General features: G+C 48.7%; 1 protein-coding gene across 2 annotated transcripts in view; it reads left to right on the top strand.

Moving 5' to 3' along the window:
• MKLN1 (muskelin 1) overlaps window positions 1-13,266 on the top strand; it is a 679,793-nt gene that overhangs the window by 500,110 nt on the left and 166,417 nt on the right. The gene's annotated exons all lie outside the window — the stretch shown is intronic.

Genomic DNA, 13,266 nt, shown 5'->3' with positions numbered 1-13,266 from the left:
CGCCAGGCGGGGGCTGCTGCCGCGCGTCGAGGGGTCGCGCGCGCTTCCCGCCCTCAGCGACGCCGCTCGCCCGCCCCGACGATGACCCCCCGAGCGCGGCCCGCCGGTACCGCGCCGCCTCGCAGCCCCTTCCCCGCTGCTCGACCCACCCCGTCATGCCCTCCAACCGACCCCCTCGTACTCCCAGGCGGCCCTGGGCCCCCAGGCTCTCCTCCCGGAGAGGCGATTGCCTCACAGCCACCTGCCCTCCCTCCACAAGCCAGTTGCGCCACGCAGGAAAAAACCGCTGCGGCTCTGCCCACAGCCCTCGTCCCCTCCCTCCGTCCCCTCCCAGCACAGCTGCTGCCTCGGGCACCCCCCGATCCCCTCCCTACATAACCATTCCTTCAGGTACCCCAAAACATCGCTCTTCGTCACCACAGGATCTCTTCAAACACCCCAAAACTCACTCGTCACCTCAGAGCGTAACTGTTCCCTCAGGCACCCCAACACGCCGCTCCTCATCACCTCCGCGTCCCCTCCCAACGCGGCCATTTCCTCGGGTCCCCCAAACCCATTTCCTCGACGCCTCAGTGTGCTCCCATCTCAGTGTAACCATTCTCTGTGGCACCCCCAAACGTGGCTCCTTCCAATCACTGCTGTTCCCTCCGGCACCCCAAACCCATCTCCTCAGCACAGCAGGGATTTCTCCGTCGCCTTTCAGCGTGACGATTCCCTTGGGCACCCCAATGCCACAATCTGCAATGCCACAGTGTCCCCTCTCAGCAAGGCTATCTGCTCAGGCACCCCAAACATGGCTCCTCCATAGCAGCATCCCCCTCAATCGCTGCTGCCCTCCTCAGGCACCCCAAAAATTACCCCCTTTCAGCACTACAGGGCTTTCCCCATCCCCTTACGTTGCAGTGATGCCCTCTGGCACCCCAAAACCTCACAACATCACCTTCCAGGTGCAGCCATTCCCCTCCAAGCACCCCAAAAGCCAGCTCTTCACTGCCACAGGGCTCCCTCCATCCCCCTTCAGCACAATCCCCCAAAACTCCACTCCTCGACCCCACACCATCCTTCTCTCCAGCACCCCCAAACCCTTGCTCCTCAAACAGTGCAGGCTTCCCTCCATCCCCTTTCAGCACAGCGGTCCCCCCGGCCACCCCAAAATCTCACTTCTCAACACCACAATATCACCTCCTGGCACGGCCATTCCCCTCGGGCACCCCAGAACTCCTCACCACCGCACTGCACGCTTCCAGCACCACCATTCCCTCAGACACCCCAAAAATCTCACTCCCTGACACCACAACGTCATCTCCCAGCACAGCCATTCCCCTCAGGCACCGCAAACCCTCACTCCTCAAACACCACAGGGCTTCCTCCATTCCCTTTCAGCTCGACGAGCCCCTCGGGCACCCCAAAACTTTGCTCCCCGACATCACAGCATCATCTCCCACCATCAGCCATTCCCCTCAGATATTCCAAAACTCCTCAGCATCGTCGTGCCCCCATTCCAGCACCTCAACCCCTCGCTCCACAACACAACGTCACCTCCCAGCACGGCCACGCACCCCACAAACGCACTTTCACCCCCTCAATCCCCCCCACGGAGCCCCACGCACCCACCTGTAGGACCGTGCCCTCGGCCGCCCACCGTCCCCGTCATGTGGCACCGCGGGGCGAGAGCTGCGTCAATTAATTAAGCGAGCGCTCCGCACCGGGGCTGGAGCATGCGAAGGGCTCGGGGAAGTGCTAAATATACTCGCTGCCAGCGAAACCGCCTGTGTCACAGGCCCGGGGCTGGCGAGGCAGCGGCGCTTTCCTCCCCGCCCCCCCCCTCCCCCCCCATCGGCCACATTTTGTTTTTGCCATACGCACTTCGAAACGCAGCCCGGCCCCCCCTTTTCTCCCCCCCCCCCCCTTCGCTCCGCCGCCCCCGAATCCGCGCTGCCGCTGTGGGGCTGCTGGTGGGGTTGGCTTTTCTCTGTGTTTATTTTAATTTTTGAAGGAGGTGTACATTTTCTTTTTTTTTTTTTTTTTTTTTTTTTTTTTTTTGTTCTTTTAAATCTTCACCGCGAGGAAAACAACACCGCGAACCCCTTCCCTCTTCCCAGCAACCCCTCTCCCCCCCCCCCGCGCAACCCCTCTCGGCGCCCACCCGCGACGCAGACACCGCGCACCTGCCGCGCCCGCAGAGTTTATCCCCTCCTTGAAGGCACCGCGCGGGATGGGGGACCCTACGCTAAACACCAACCCACAGGTCCTCCATCCATAGGGGGGAGAAAAAGGGGGGTCCGGGCCGAGCACTCGGGGCAGCGCCGCCAGGTGCGTGGGGCGGGGGGCAAGCAGAGGGGCGGGCGGGGTGCGATGGAGAGAGCCTGCCTCCCTCCTCCTCCTCCTTCTCCTCCTTCTTCCTCCTCCTCCCTCCCCCCGCCTCCTCCTCCTCCTCCTTCCCCTCTGCCTCCCCCCCCCCCCAGCGCCGCTTGTGTTTACCTCAAGTTTGAATTTTATCTGCGCAACATGAGCTGGAATGCGGACATCGAGGCGGGCACGGAGCTCCGCGGGGCTTTTTTTTTTTTTTTTTTTTTTTTTTTTTTCCCTTTCCACCCCCCCCCCCCCCCCCCCCTCCCTTTACGCGGAGCTCCGCCGCGCTAAACATGGCGGGGCCGCCTCTCCCGCACAGCCCCGCCGGGCCCCCCCCGCACACACACGCACACAGCGCAACCGGCGCGGCCGCCTCCGCGCAGCGCTGCGGCCCCGCTGCTCACTCACCTCCGCTCCGCGCCCCCACGGCCCGCTATGGAGCTCGCAGACAGGTGCAGGGCTGCGGGCCGGGGGAAGGGGGGGCCGCGTGCCCCCTCCGCGCTCCTTCTGCCCCGCGCTGCCCTAATGCTTCCCTCCCCACAATGTTGTTTCATTATATCATGTCCATCATGTGACACCCGCAGGCCTCTCGATGGAAACTTAAAGGGGACTTTCACGTGACGATGCCGGACCCGACGGCACCCCCGGGCCTCCCCCGCCCTCGGGGCTCCACCGCCCGCAGCCGCGATGCTGCCGGGGCCGCGCTCCCCGCACCGCGCGGGCTCCTCGAGCCCCAGCAACTCGCTTCCTTTTCCCTACCCTTATCATCCCTGTTTTTCCCCATTTCCCTACCCGTATCGCTACTATTTCCCCCCCCTTTCCCTATCATCACTATTTCCCCCTTTCTCCTATCCTTATCCCTCCTATTTTTCCCCATAGCATTACTATTTTCCCCTTATCCATACCCTTATCACTACTTTTTTTTCCCAAAAAAAACCTCACCATTGCTATTTTTTCCCCTACCCTTCTCACTACTATTTTTCCCCTTATCCGTACTAATTTTTTCCCCGTCGCTATTACTGCCGGTTATTTCATCCCTCCCCACTCCCCGCTTTGCTCTCAGCATCCCGCCCGCCTGGCACCTTGCGCAGCGCGGACGCAGCCTGCGGCTGCGGGATCCAGCGCGGCTCCGCTCGGCTGCGGCTCCGGTGCTGAAGTGGCAAAAACTTGTTTGTGCCAGCGAGGAGGCAGAGGATGCGAGCAGTGCCATTGCTGTGCTGGTGCACAGACTTGGTGCGTTGCTTGCAAGCGTGCTTTTAGATCTGCAGCTCAGCCGGCTGATGGAAAAACTATTTAGCGAGGAGCTAATCTGTAACAACATCAGCTTTCTAACACGGGGCAGCGTTGGAGATGTTTGTAGGGAGAGATGCTTTAAGGAGTGATGCCTGGTAGTACCCTAGCGCAATCCTGCACGCAAACAGACGTAACAAAAAAGGCAATAAGATGACATTTTCCACGCTTTGGGGAGACCCGGTCCCACGCACGCGGCGGGGGTCTCCCGGTGGAGCCCCGCTGGCGGCCGGCGCTGCAGAGGCTGCTGTTCTGCCTTCAGTGCTGAAGTGGCTTCGGCTCGAGCTGGTGCCCCAAGGGTGGTGGGAATGGGGCTAAAGCCCACCCGCTCCGCGCACCCATCTTCAGTCCGTTGCTCCACAGTGAGACTCCTGTGATGTCCGGGCGATAAGATGGTCTGCTGGTCCCTCGGGAGTTGCCCAAATTCGGCTCACAAATCCATGATGCTGCAGTGGTGTTTGCAGCTGAGTGTGAGGTTCAGGGGACTGGCTGGAGGGCTATGCATTTCGCAATTAAAATACCTCAAGAAGGTGGTTGGAACTGAAATGGGCTCCCTGGGACACTGGTAATGGTCCTAAGCTGCTGGGGTTCAAAAAGTGTCAGGACAACACTCTCCGCCGTATGGTCTGATTTTTGGGTGGTTCTGCATGGAGCCAGGAGTTGGACTCAATGATCCCTTATGAGTTCCTTCTAACTCGGGATATTCTAAGATTCTGTGATTCTAAAAGGAGAGTTGAGGATGCATTGCCACATTTGTTTCCTTACAGCCTTTCCTGAAAATCACAGCCCCTCAGTGATTCAAAGCATGACCCACAGCTCTGAGAACAGGGTTGGAATACAATTTATCCCATTTATTCAACATCTCATGGGGTTCTCTGGAAGGGACCATGTTTGCCACCTCAGGTTGACACCAGTGCCCATCAAGTGCCCCTGAGACATGGTGGCCCAGCCCTGGTATGGGAGCAGAGTTGCTTGGACAGGCCCTGTCCCAGTCCTTCCATTCTCCTGCTGGGATTTTTGGAGTTGGAATATTTTTGCTTAACCCCATTACATTCAGCGTGCCCACACAAGGAGCTGTATATTTAACTGATAAGTATTTCTGATACTTGATTTTATTAGTCATCAAGGTTGGAAGAGACCACTGAGATCATCCATCAACACATCCCCACCATGCCCACTAACCCCGACCCTCAGTGCCACATCTGCCCCTTACATGAACACCTCTAGGGGTGATGACTCCACCACCTCCCTGCGTAGCCCATTCCAATAATGCTTCCCTATATCCATTACAACTTGTATTTGCTCGTCTGCTCTTCCCTACCAAGTTTTGCACTGTTCTCTATCACTCTTTCTGCCATAATATCCAGGCTGTCCCACTACCATGGATTCTAGCTCCAGTATTCCTCCCTTTCCATTTCTTTGATGTTTATCTGCCTACTCCATTAAGCTTCTTTTTTATTCCCTCCTCAAGATTGTTCTTAAAGGAGAAAGAGGCTGGAACTGGGATACAAATTAGTCTCCTCGGAGCGCTGCCAGAACCAATCACTTTTACACTGCTGCTGCTGCTGCTGTTCTGCTGTGTCATGGGAAGAGAGTTACCTCGCCATGCAAACCCTTGCAGACATGGGGGCTGCAGCAGAGACCTCCAACCAAACTGCTCGCTGCGGAGCCCAGCCCTGCTTTGCAATGCTGAGCTTCACCCGGCGCAGGATTTTGGCTCAGAGAAGGCATCGCTCTCCTCCCCTGCTCTGATGGGAAGATTTGCAGGAGGCAGAGCAGCAGCAGCAGCCACAGCGTCATGCGGCTGTGTTTCATTTTGTCAAGCCCAGATGCTTTAGGTTACAGCTGAGTAGAAAAGTAAAAGGATGAATTTCTGTAAAAACTCACTTTTTCACCATGTTTGCTCTGAATTCTTATAACAAGGTCTTGGACTAAGAGAGCAAGGATTCTGCCTCTTCTTAAAAGCATTGCTTGTTATAAAATCTTTACAAGCTTGGCTCTGAGCTTATTTGCTTTAAAATCTTATTTTCGAAAATGTGTGGTTTAAATATAATTCTCTCTCTTTCTCCCAAGCCCATCTTCCTTGGAAAGGCCCAGAGGAGCCCAAGGCTGTGTCTGGCTGTGAATGAAAGAGGTCTGAATAAACGGTGGCGTGCACACACACGTGCATACACATGTGTGCATGCGGGATTTAAAGCATCCCGTTGAAGTGAACATATAGGAAAATCCGTCGGCATGTGATAGGCTTTAATATCTGCCTTGAAAGTAATCCCTAACTGATGGAGTCTGTCTGTGTGGTGGCAGATCCCAGGAGGCTCAGTAGCCGCGTGTTGTGCGCAGTTTTGTTAGAAGTAGCAAAAATAATCTCCTCGTTTATTGCTGGATTCATCTGTGAGTGTTTTCTCCACAGCTGCCTGGGAAATGTTCTTATAGTGAAAACAAGAAAACTTTTCTTGTTCAGATCCACAGGGTTTGTTTCATAGAACTGCAGCCCTGGTTTTCCACAGAAACATTAAAAAAAACACCTTACCGTGGGGCAGCAGCACAGGCAAAGCACTGGCAGGACTGGAGCTGGTGCCATTCCCTAGGGAAATACATTCAGGGCCCTGCAGAGTTCCTTCATTCCTTTGGCACAGATAAAAACCTCTGGGTTATATTAGAGATGGAGCTCCGGAGACGCTCCTTCTTACTGCGAATATTGTCTTTGCCTCTTCTTCGTTCATCTCAGCCACTGAAACTAGATCTTCTCGTTTCACTTCTCATTCTGATTTGTTTTAGTCTTTAGTTCCTACGTGTTAGAAAGTGTTGTTTCATTTAGATACTCAATAGAAGGGAAGGTCTGATTCCAAAAAGCAATTTGCAGTAATATATTTTCTTTGCTGCTCACATGAAAACATTGCTGCACGCACATATCTATATGTAAACAATGCTGACAGGCCCTCAAAACCAAAACCAAATTGTGAAATTGAGGCAAATAGCCCAGGGAACCTGAAATGTTCTGGTTTCTAAAACACTGGCTGCTGTCAAAAAAATAGAGTAAAATAAAGCTCTGTTTACATGAAGAGCACAGTGTTTGTTGATCAAGTTTCTAAGGTGATGTAGCAGGAAATACTGATCTTAGGAAAAATGACACGAACAAAGCATGAAACTATAATTCAGCAGCTATTTGTCAACTGATAACAGAAGAAAAAAAAAGAGATATTTAAAAAGCAGCAAGAGGTTTTCATTGAATTTTTTCTCTTCCGTACTGGCAAATACAAATGGAGCCTCTCACCTGCTCTGCTCCCATTTATAACTGTTTGTAAGCGCAGAGCTGAATCATTTATCAGAAGGGATGTTTCCGTCAGATGCAAATACCTGCACTAGCTGCTGTTTCTACATCGTGTCACAGGCGAGATGGATGCTTGAGCAAGGTTATAATGTACCTGCATTTCCTCCAGCTTGGTGCCAAGCTTGCTGAGTCATTTTCCCTGTTCCCATTCTGCAGTCGGCTGCTTGTTCACTTTTCCCTGTTATTTGTGTGGGTCGTGAGCCCAGCAACAGATGAGAACAGACGCATGTATTTCTTTGGGCTGCTTCCCTAAGGAAATAAGGGTTCTGCCGTGCTCTTTTTCTGTTTGTGGGTTTGTCCAAACCCCTCTCCCAAAACCATATGATCTTGAGAGAGAGCAGCTAATTCAAAGACAGTTCTATTCTTGCAGGTTGCATAAAAATCAGTACTCAGGTAGGAGGGCAAGACCCAGAAACCAAAGCGGAGCTTAACCATAGCACTTCAGGGCTTGCAGCTGCTTTCTGGCCATGCAAACTGCGCATCCCAGCCAATTAATTTATAAGGACTAATTGTATCTACACTGAGCAACAGCTCTGCCATACACTGCCTTGTCAGTGATGCTCTCAGCTGGTTTAGACTTGGGTAGAGCCAAGCTTGGTATGTCCTCATGGATGACAGGAATGATGCTGAGTTTCTACCTAGGTTGGAGCCCTGCAGATTGCTTAGCTGAGATGATGGTTTCAGATAGCCCTGTGCTGGGAGTGAATGCAGGATGATGGGCAGGACTAGGGCACAGAGTTAGGCCCATTCTTACCTGATTTAATTTGTAAGGCCCTTCTCTACCTCCTTGTTTGGACCTACTGCAGGACAGCCATACTAACACTGAGCACAAGATAGGCTCTCATCTCAATTGCCTTTAATTCAATGCAGCAAGCAATTTCAGCGCGACTGAAACTACAAGCTAAAAAAAGATGTGCCTTTATATGCATAAAATATATGTACAAATATGTGTGCCACCTGCCTTACTCCCCACTTGTTACTGCAACAGACAAAATGGCATCTGCTCCAGCCATACCACATTATCTGAATGGATGCTTGCTGGTGCTCTTTACAATGAAGGCGCTGATGGTTCTGCCAGGAGATGCTGCATATGAACCTCTTCCAAAAGGAAGACTTTTATGTATAAGTTAAGATTCTTCAACCATTGATGATCAATCTATAATCTATAGTACTTATAGTACTTAGGGACATGGTTTAGTGGGCAATATTGGTGGTAGGTGTATGGTTACACTAGATGATCTTAGAGCTTTTTTCCAACTGTAATGTTTCTATGATTCTGTATATGATCATAGTCTATGGAAGCAGCTTCTCTACCAGGAAGTACATTCATCGTATCTATTGCAGCTGCTAGACCACCGAACAAGATCAGGGGCATTTTCCTGGACAGTCTACAGCCATACCCATGGAGATCACCTCTGCCTTGAAGGGCTTACATAGCAAAAAGACAAAAGAGTGAGCAATATAACTCTCAGGTAGAGCAAACATGACCTTTTGCAAATGTCAAGTTAATACCATGATTTGGAAATGGAAGGGGTGCATGGGTCAACAGGGATAGGAAATGCTTGAGGCTGGAGTCGAGGTGAAGGAAAAGCCATAGCAGAGCTGTGTGGCATGAGATGGAAAGGAAGAACATACGGAGATTTGTATGGTCAATCAGCAGGTCCAGGCTGAACAACAGGGAGAAAATCCCTGATGACCCTTCCCACCGCTCACAGTACCACCAGCTAGCTCCTGCCTAATCTCTTGCCCAAACCTGCACAACCTGGATAGGCGAGATGAAGAAGGAAAGGGTCTGGCAGCATGCTTCCTGCTCTTTGCTGGTTCCACGCAGGTGGCTGGAGGTCTAATGACAACTCTGGTTTGGGGTTGTGTCTTGCTGTGGCTTTGCCTCCTGCAGCTGCCTTGGTTACAGCTGAACCTCAGGGCTGGAGCAAGCCGTAGTGCAGTGCTCTACATCCGGAGATGCACATAATTGAATATTAACAGCTTCAGGAGCTGCTGGGACTTAGGAAGTCACAATTCCTTCTCTACTGCTCCTCCATCTTACTGGGACGAGATTGTTGGAGGCTATTAATGGATGCAAGACATAATACACTTCCCTGACATTAGCTCCAGTTTGCAAACTGAGGCTTTAACCACATCTTACCTTATCTGATCATTTCCTTGTGTACTTTTCAGCAACATGTGAAGTGCATTCACCAGAGCCACACCAACATCCCTTAAGCGGCCGAGTAGTGCAGAGACAATACGAACATTGATGTTGCAATTTCTAATGAGTGAAGAGAGTCTTGTCTTTAAGACTTACCAAAATTTGCTGGATACAAGTTATTGAACTCTCTGTCCCTGTTTCATCCTCTTGAGAACAGGAATGATTCTCTTGCTGAATGCAGATGCTGTGAGCATCATACAAGATCCATGAAGTGATTTTTAAGTTGAAAAAATGAAGTATCATGCATTTGGTAGATATTCAAGGTGAAATGCAGCGATAAATTCATAGGTACTTGTGGTTATACTGGTCCATGCTATCAGGACCACTCCGTCATGACCAGGGCTCAGATGCTGTTCCTCCATAAGTGAAGACAAACATCATTCCCTCCCCAAACCATACAGCAAGCCTGCATCAAGAAGGTCAATCCACAATCGTGCTATTTGTGTGAAATGAACAAAGTGTTTCACAAAAACAAAATTGCCCGTAGTAATTTCTGTAATTTGCTGTTCATTCAGCATTTGGTCCAAGAGGGGGAAAGAAAACACCTTCAAAGTAGGAGAATGTTCCCCAAAATCATATGGGCTACAAGGCGCAACAGCTAATACTTCAAATTCCATCCTTATTTTTCTCTTTCTTTCACAATAAAATTCAAAATGTCCTTGATCTTGGCATATCATTTTCCTTCAGGTCCACCAGAAACATTTTTCCACAGTTCCTTTATTTTTCAAAAAGTCCTTCCTCAGTCTCCTTTTTTTCATTACTTGATGTACAATAGATTCTACCATGAGATTGTTTCTGATTTTGTTTGATTTCTCTCTTCCTTTATCTCCACCCAGAGACATCCAAGCACATTGTTTCGTAATCTTCCTAGAGTTCAGGGAAAGTATGTTCTTTCCAAGTGAGTTGTGAACTCCTTTCCTCTTTCTCCTCCTCAAATGTTCTTGAACAAGTGCTCTGAAAAAAATTATCCCTGTACTATTGCTTTACTTGCAAGTTAGGAGTTCCTTGTTAGAGAAAAATGAGAAACATTACGTTTCCTTGCCACGTGATGCATATTTTTACACAACAGCTTCACAATCCAGCACACACACTGATCTCTTTAGAACTTTTGCTCCATTCCTGTAGGTGTTCAAGCCAGGCTGGATGGGGCCCTGGGCAGACTGGTCTACTGTTAAATGTGGAGGTTGGTTGCCCTGCCTGCTGTGGGGGAGTTGAAGGCCCCTTCCAACCCAAGCCATCCTATGGTTCTGTGGTTCTGTGATTCCAAGAAGGACCACGGAGCCACATTCATCCACCTGCCACCAACACAATGTCTGTGTGAGATGCAGGAAAGGATTCTCTTCATTATGTTTGCATATGCAGTCACTGCTATCTAGAAAACAAAACTGGTGAAATTGTGCGCAGGGGAAAAGGATTTTGGTATTGGTTGGGGAAAACTCTGTGCTTATTTGGTGTCTTTCTGCCTTTCTGCTGTTGTTCGGTAATTCATTGACACCAACAAAACGTTTGAAGCCGTGCTAAAGTGAAAACACCAGACTTGCATCAATATTTCTGGATGGTCAGGGGACATGGAAGGCTTGGTACACCTAGAGAATGTAGTCATAGAAAGGGAGAGCTGAAAATGGATCGTAAATCCCCTTCTGTACCCTGAGCAGTATGAAACTATCTCTGCAAAAGGCTAATCCATGTCCAGAGCGGCTGATGTAGCAATTCATTTATACATTTGTATTTTAATTCAAAGAACTTCTCTTTGAATAAAAAGCTTTTAGTGTTAATTTGTGGATTTTTCTTCTTTCCCATATATCTAGCAACAATGTTCCTCACAGCAAATGGAACCAATTCCGTTCTGTTGGACGCAGAACAATTTTCAATTTGTTATAAATCTCCTCTGTCTTCTCCCGCAGTCTTTTCCTTTCTAGACATAGCAAAGAAAATTTGTCAGCCTGTCCTCCAGCTTTTCCATCTGTCAATAATCCCTGTTGCTTTCCTATTTGTCTACACCTCTTCTACTTTCTTCTAGTACAGCATCCATGCCCACACCCTGCATTCCAACCGAGCCTCATTAGAGTGGGATAATTGCTTCTCATTTTTCACCTATTACTCTCCTGTTCATACATCTCAGAATAAGATTTTTTCTTTTTTTTTCTTTTCCTGTAACAGCTATGAACTTCTCTATGTCTCATTCACACTCTTTTTCTTCTGAATGGTTTGCCATTGTCATCTGTGTGTTTTCTTACTGCTGTCTGTACTGAACCATTTCTGGTTGATTTTATACTATTTCCCAGGAACATTTTTGAACACATCCTCCAGAGTAATTATATATTCTTTATTCCATCATCCAAACAACTAATGAAAATATTAGTATTAAGTCCAAAAGTAAGCCCTATGGGAGCCCATTTGGAATGCCCTTTAAATTCAGAGGAAAGGAATTAGTAATTCTCGTATGATATAAAGCTTTTTCTCTCTTTTATGCCTTGAGATGACTTAGCAGAGATCATAGTTCCTGATCAGTTTATGGGAATGTGTTGTAGAAGGGTGCTGAAAGCCTTATTTATGGATATATCACATATACTCTTTCTCCCTAGTTCTATAAAACAGTTGTTTAGTTGAAAGATGGAAATTTAGATAGCTTTGACAACACTCATTTCTGACAAATTGAAGCTGGTTGATTGTGTACTTCTATTATCAGTCAAGTGCTTAATAACTAATTAACAGTTTAGTGTAATGTTTTTCTTCATTGCATGCTAAACTGACTGCTAGGTAATTCCCTTAGCTCCGCTCCCCTCTCTTCAAAGACAGGTGCTACGTTACCTTTCTTCCCTCCTGGAGTTTGGGGGATTCCGTTCTCCAGCATCTCTCCCAGATAGACTATTTGGGAATTGCTCTGGCCAGTGCCTGCAGTACTCTGGGGAAACTTCATCCACCCCTGCTGGCTGGAATTGGTCCATTTCTGTTGGGCTCCTTCAGATTGTCTCATTCAGTAAGCCAGTTCTGATAAATATCTCCTCGCCATCTTTATGGCTGCAGCATAAGAAATAATGATTGTTTCTGTCTCTCCTCTGTCTTTTATTCTCATCTCTTGTTTTCCATTAATTCAGTTACCAATAACTTCGGTTGCCTTCTTCTTATTCCTGATACCTTCACAGAGCCTTCTTTTGTCATCTTTTATATCCCTTACAAATTGAAACTCATTTTCTCCCTGATCTTTTTCATTTAAGTCTTCCATAGTTGTGCTATTCCTTCCCAGACACTTTTTACTAATCTTGTTTCCAGTCTTCATACAGCTTACTGCTCCTTCTCCCTTTTCCACTTTACTCACTCCTCCCTTTCTTCAGAGGGAGAAACTCTGAAGAAGTTAACCTTTGCATTCCTATTCTCAGCCAGCTCCTCATCACTCACAGTCTCGTCCATCTCTCCATCATCTTCTCCATCACCTGGATTTCATTGCCAGCCTCCTTCCAACATAGCTCAAAGCCCTCCCACTATGCTTGCAAGGCGCAGCCTAGCATCGCTCTTTGCAGAAAGTTCTTTTTCCAGGTAGCAAACCAATCTTTGCTCTTATCACAAATATAATTTGTCTTTTAAAGCCATCCAACTCTCCACTACACCAGTCCTTGCCTTGTCTTTCATTCCCAAACATTTCCCATTTCTCATCTCCTGCCTTCATTTTCCCAGTGCCTAAATGTAGAGTTTACCTAAAACTCTTTTTAAGGTGGCAGATTTATGTGATGTTCCTGTAAGCATCACAGAGGCTGCCTGCATGCTGAGGCACCCCTCTCCAGCTCGGTGGGAGGCCAAGCAGGCATTTAGAAAAGGCAATTAAAAGGTTTGAATGTTCTGTGCACTGAAACATCCCTTTCCTCTTGGAGATTTATAGCATCCAATACACAGATGGCATTGTTTTTCATCAAAAAATGTGTTGTTATCTCCTAGCAAATCAGACAACAAGCCCAGGCCCATATGAAATGTGCTAAACAAAGTTCCTATCTCTTTGGGTCACTGTTCTTCATAAAATGAGAGCGTCTTAAAACAAGGAAGAAGCTGAACCTGCAAGGTCACATTAGGACCAGACCCGCAGTTCCAC

This window comes from Lagopus muta, chromosome 1, assembly GCF_023343835.1.
Source record: "Lagopus muta isolate bLagMut1 chromosome 1, bLagMut1 primary, whole genome shotgun sequence".
NCBI classification, from domain to species: Eukaryota; Metazoa; Chordata; class Aves; order Galliformes; family Phasianidae; genus Lagopus; species Lagopus muta.
Note: the sequence above shows the minus strand (reverse complement) of the source record. Positions and strands in the feature narration are given on the sequence as shown.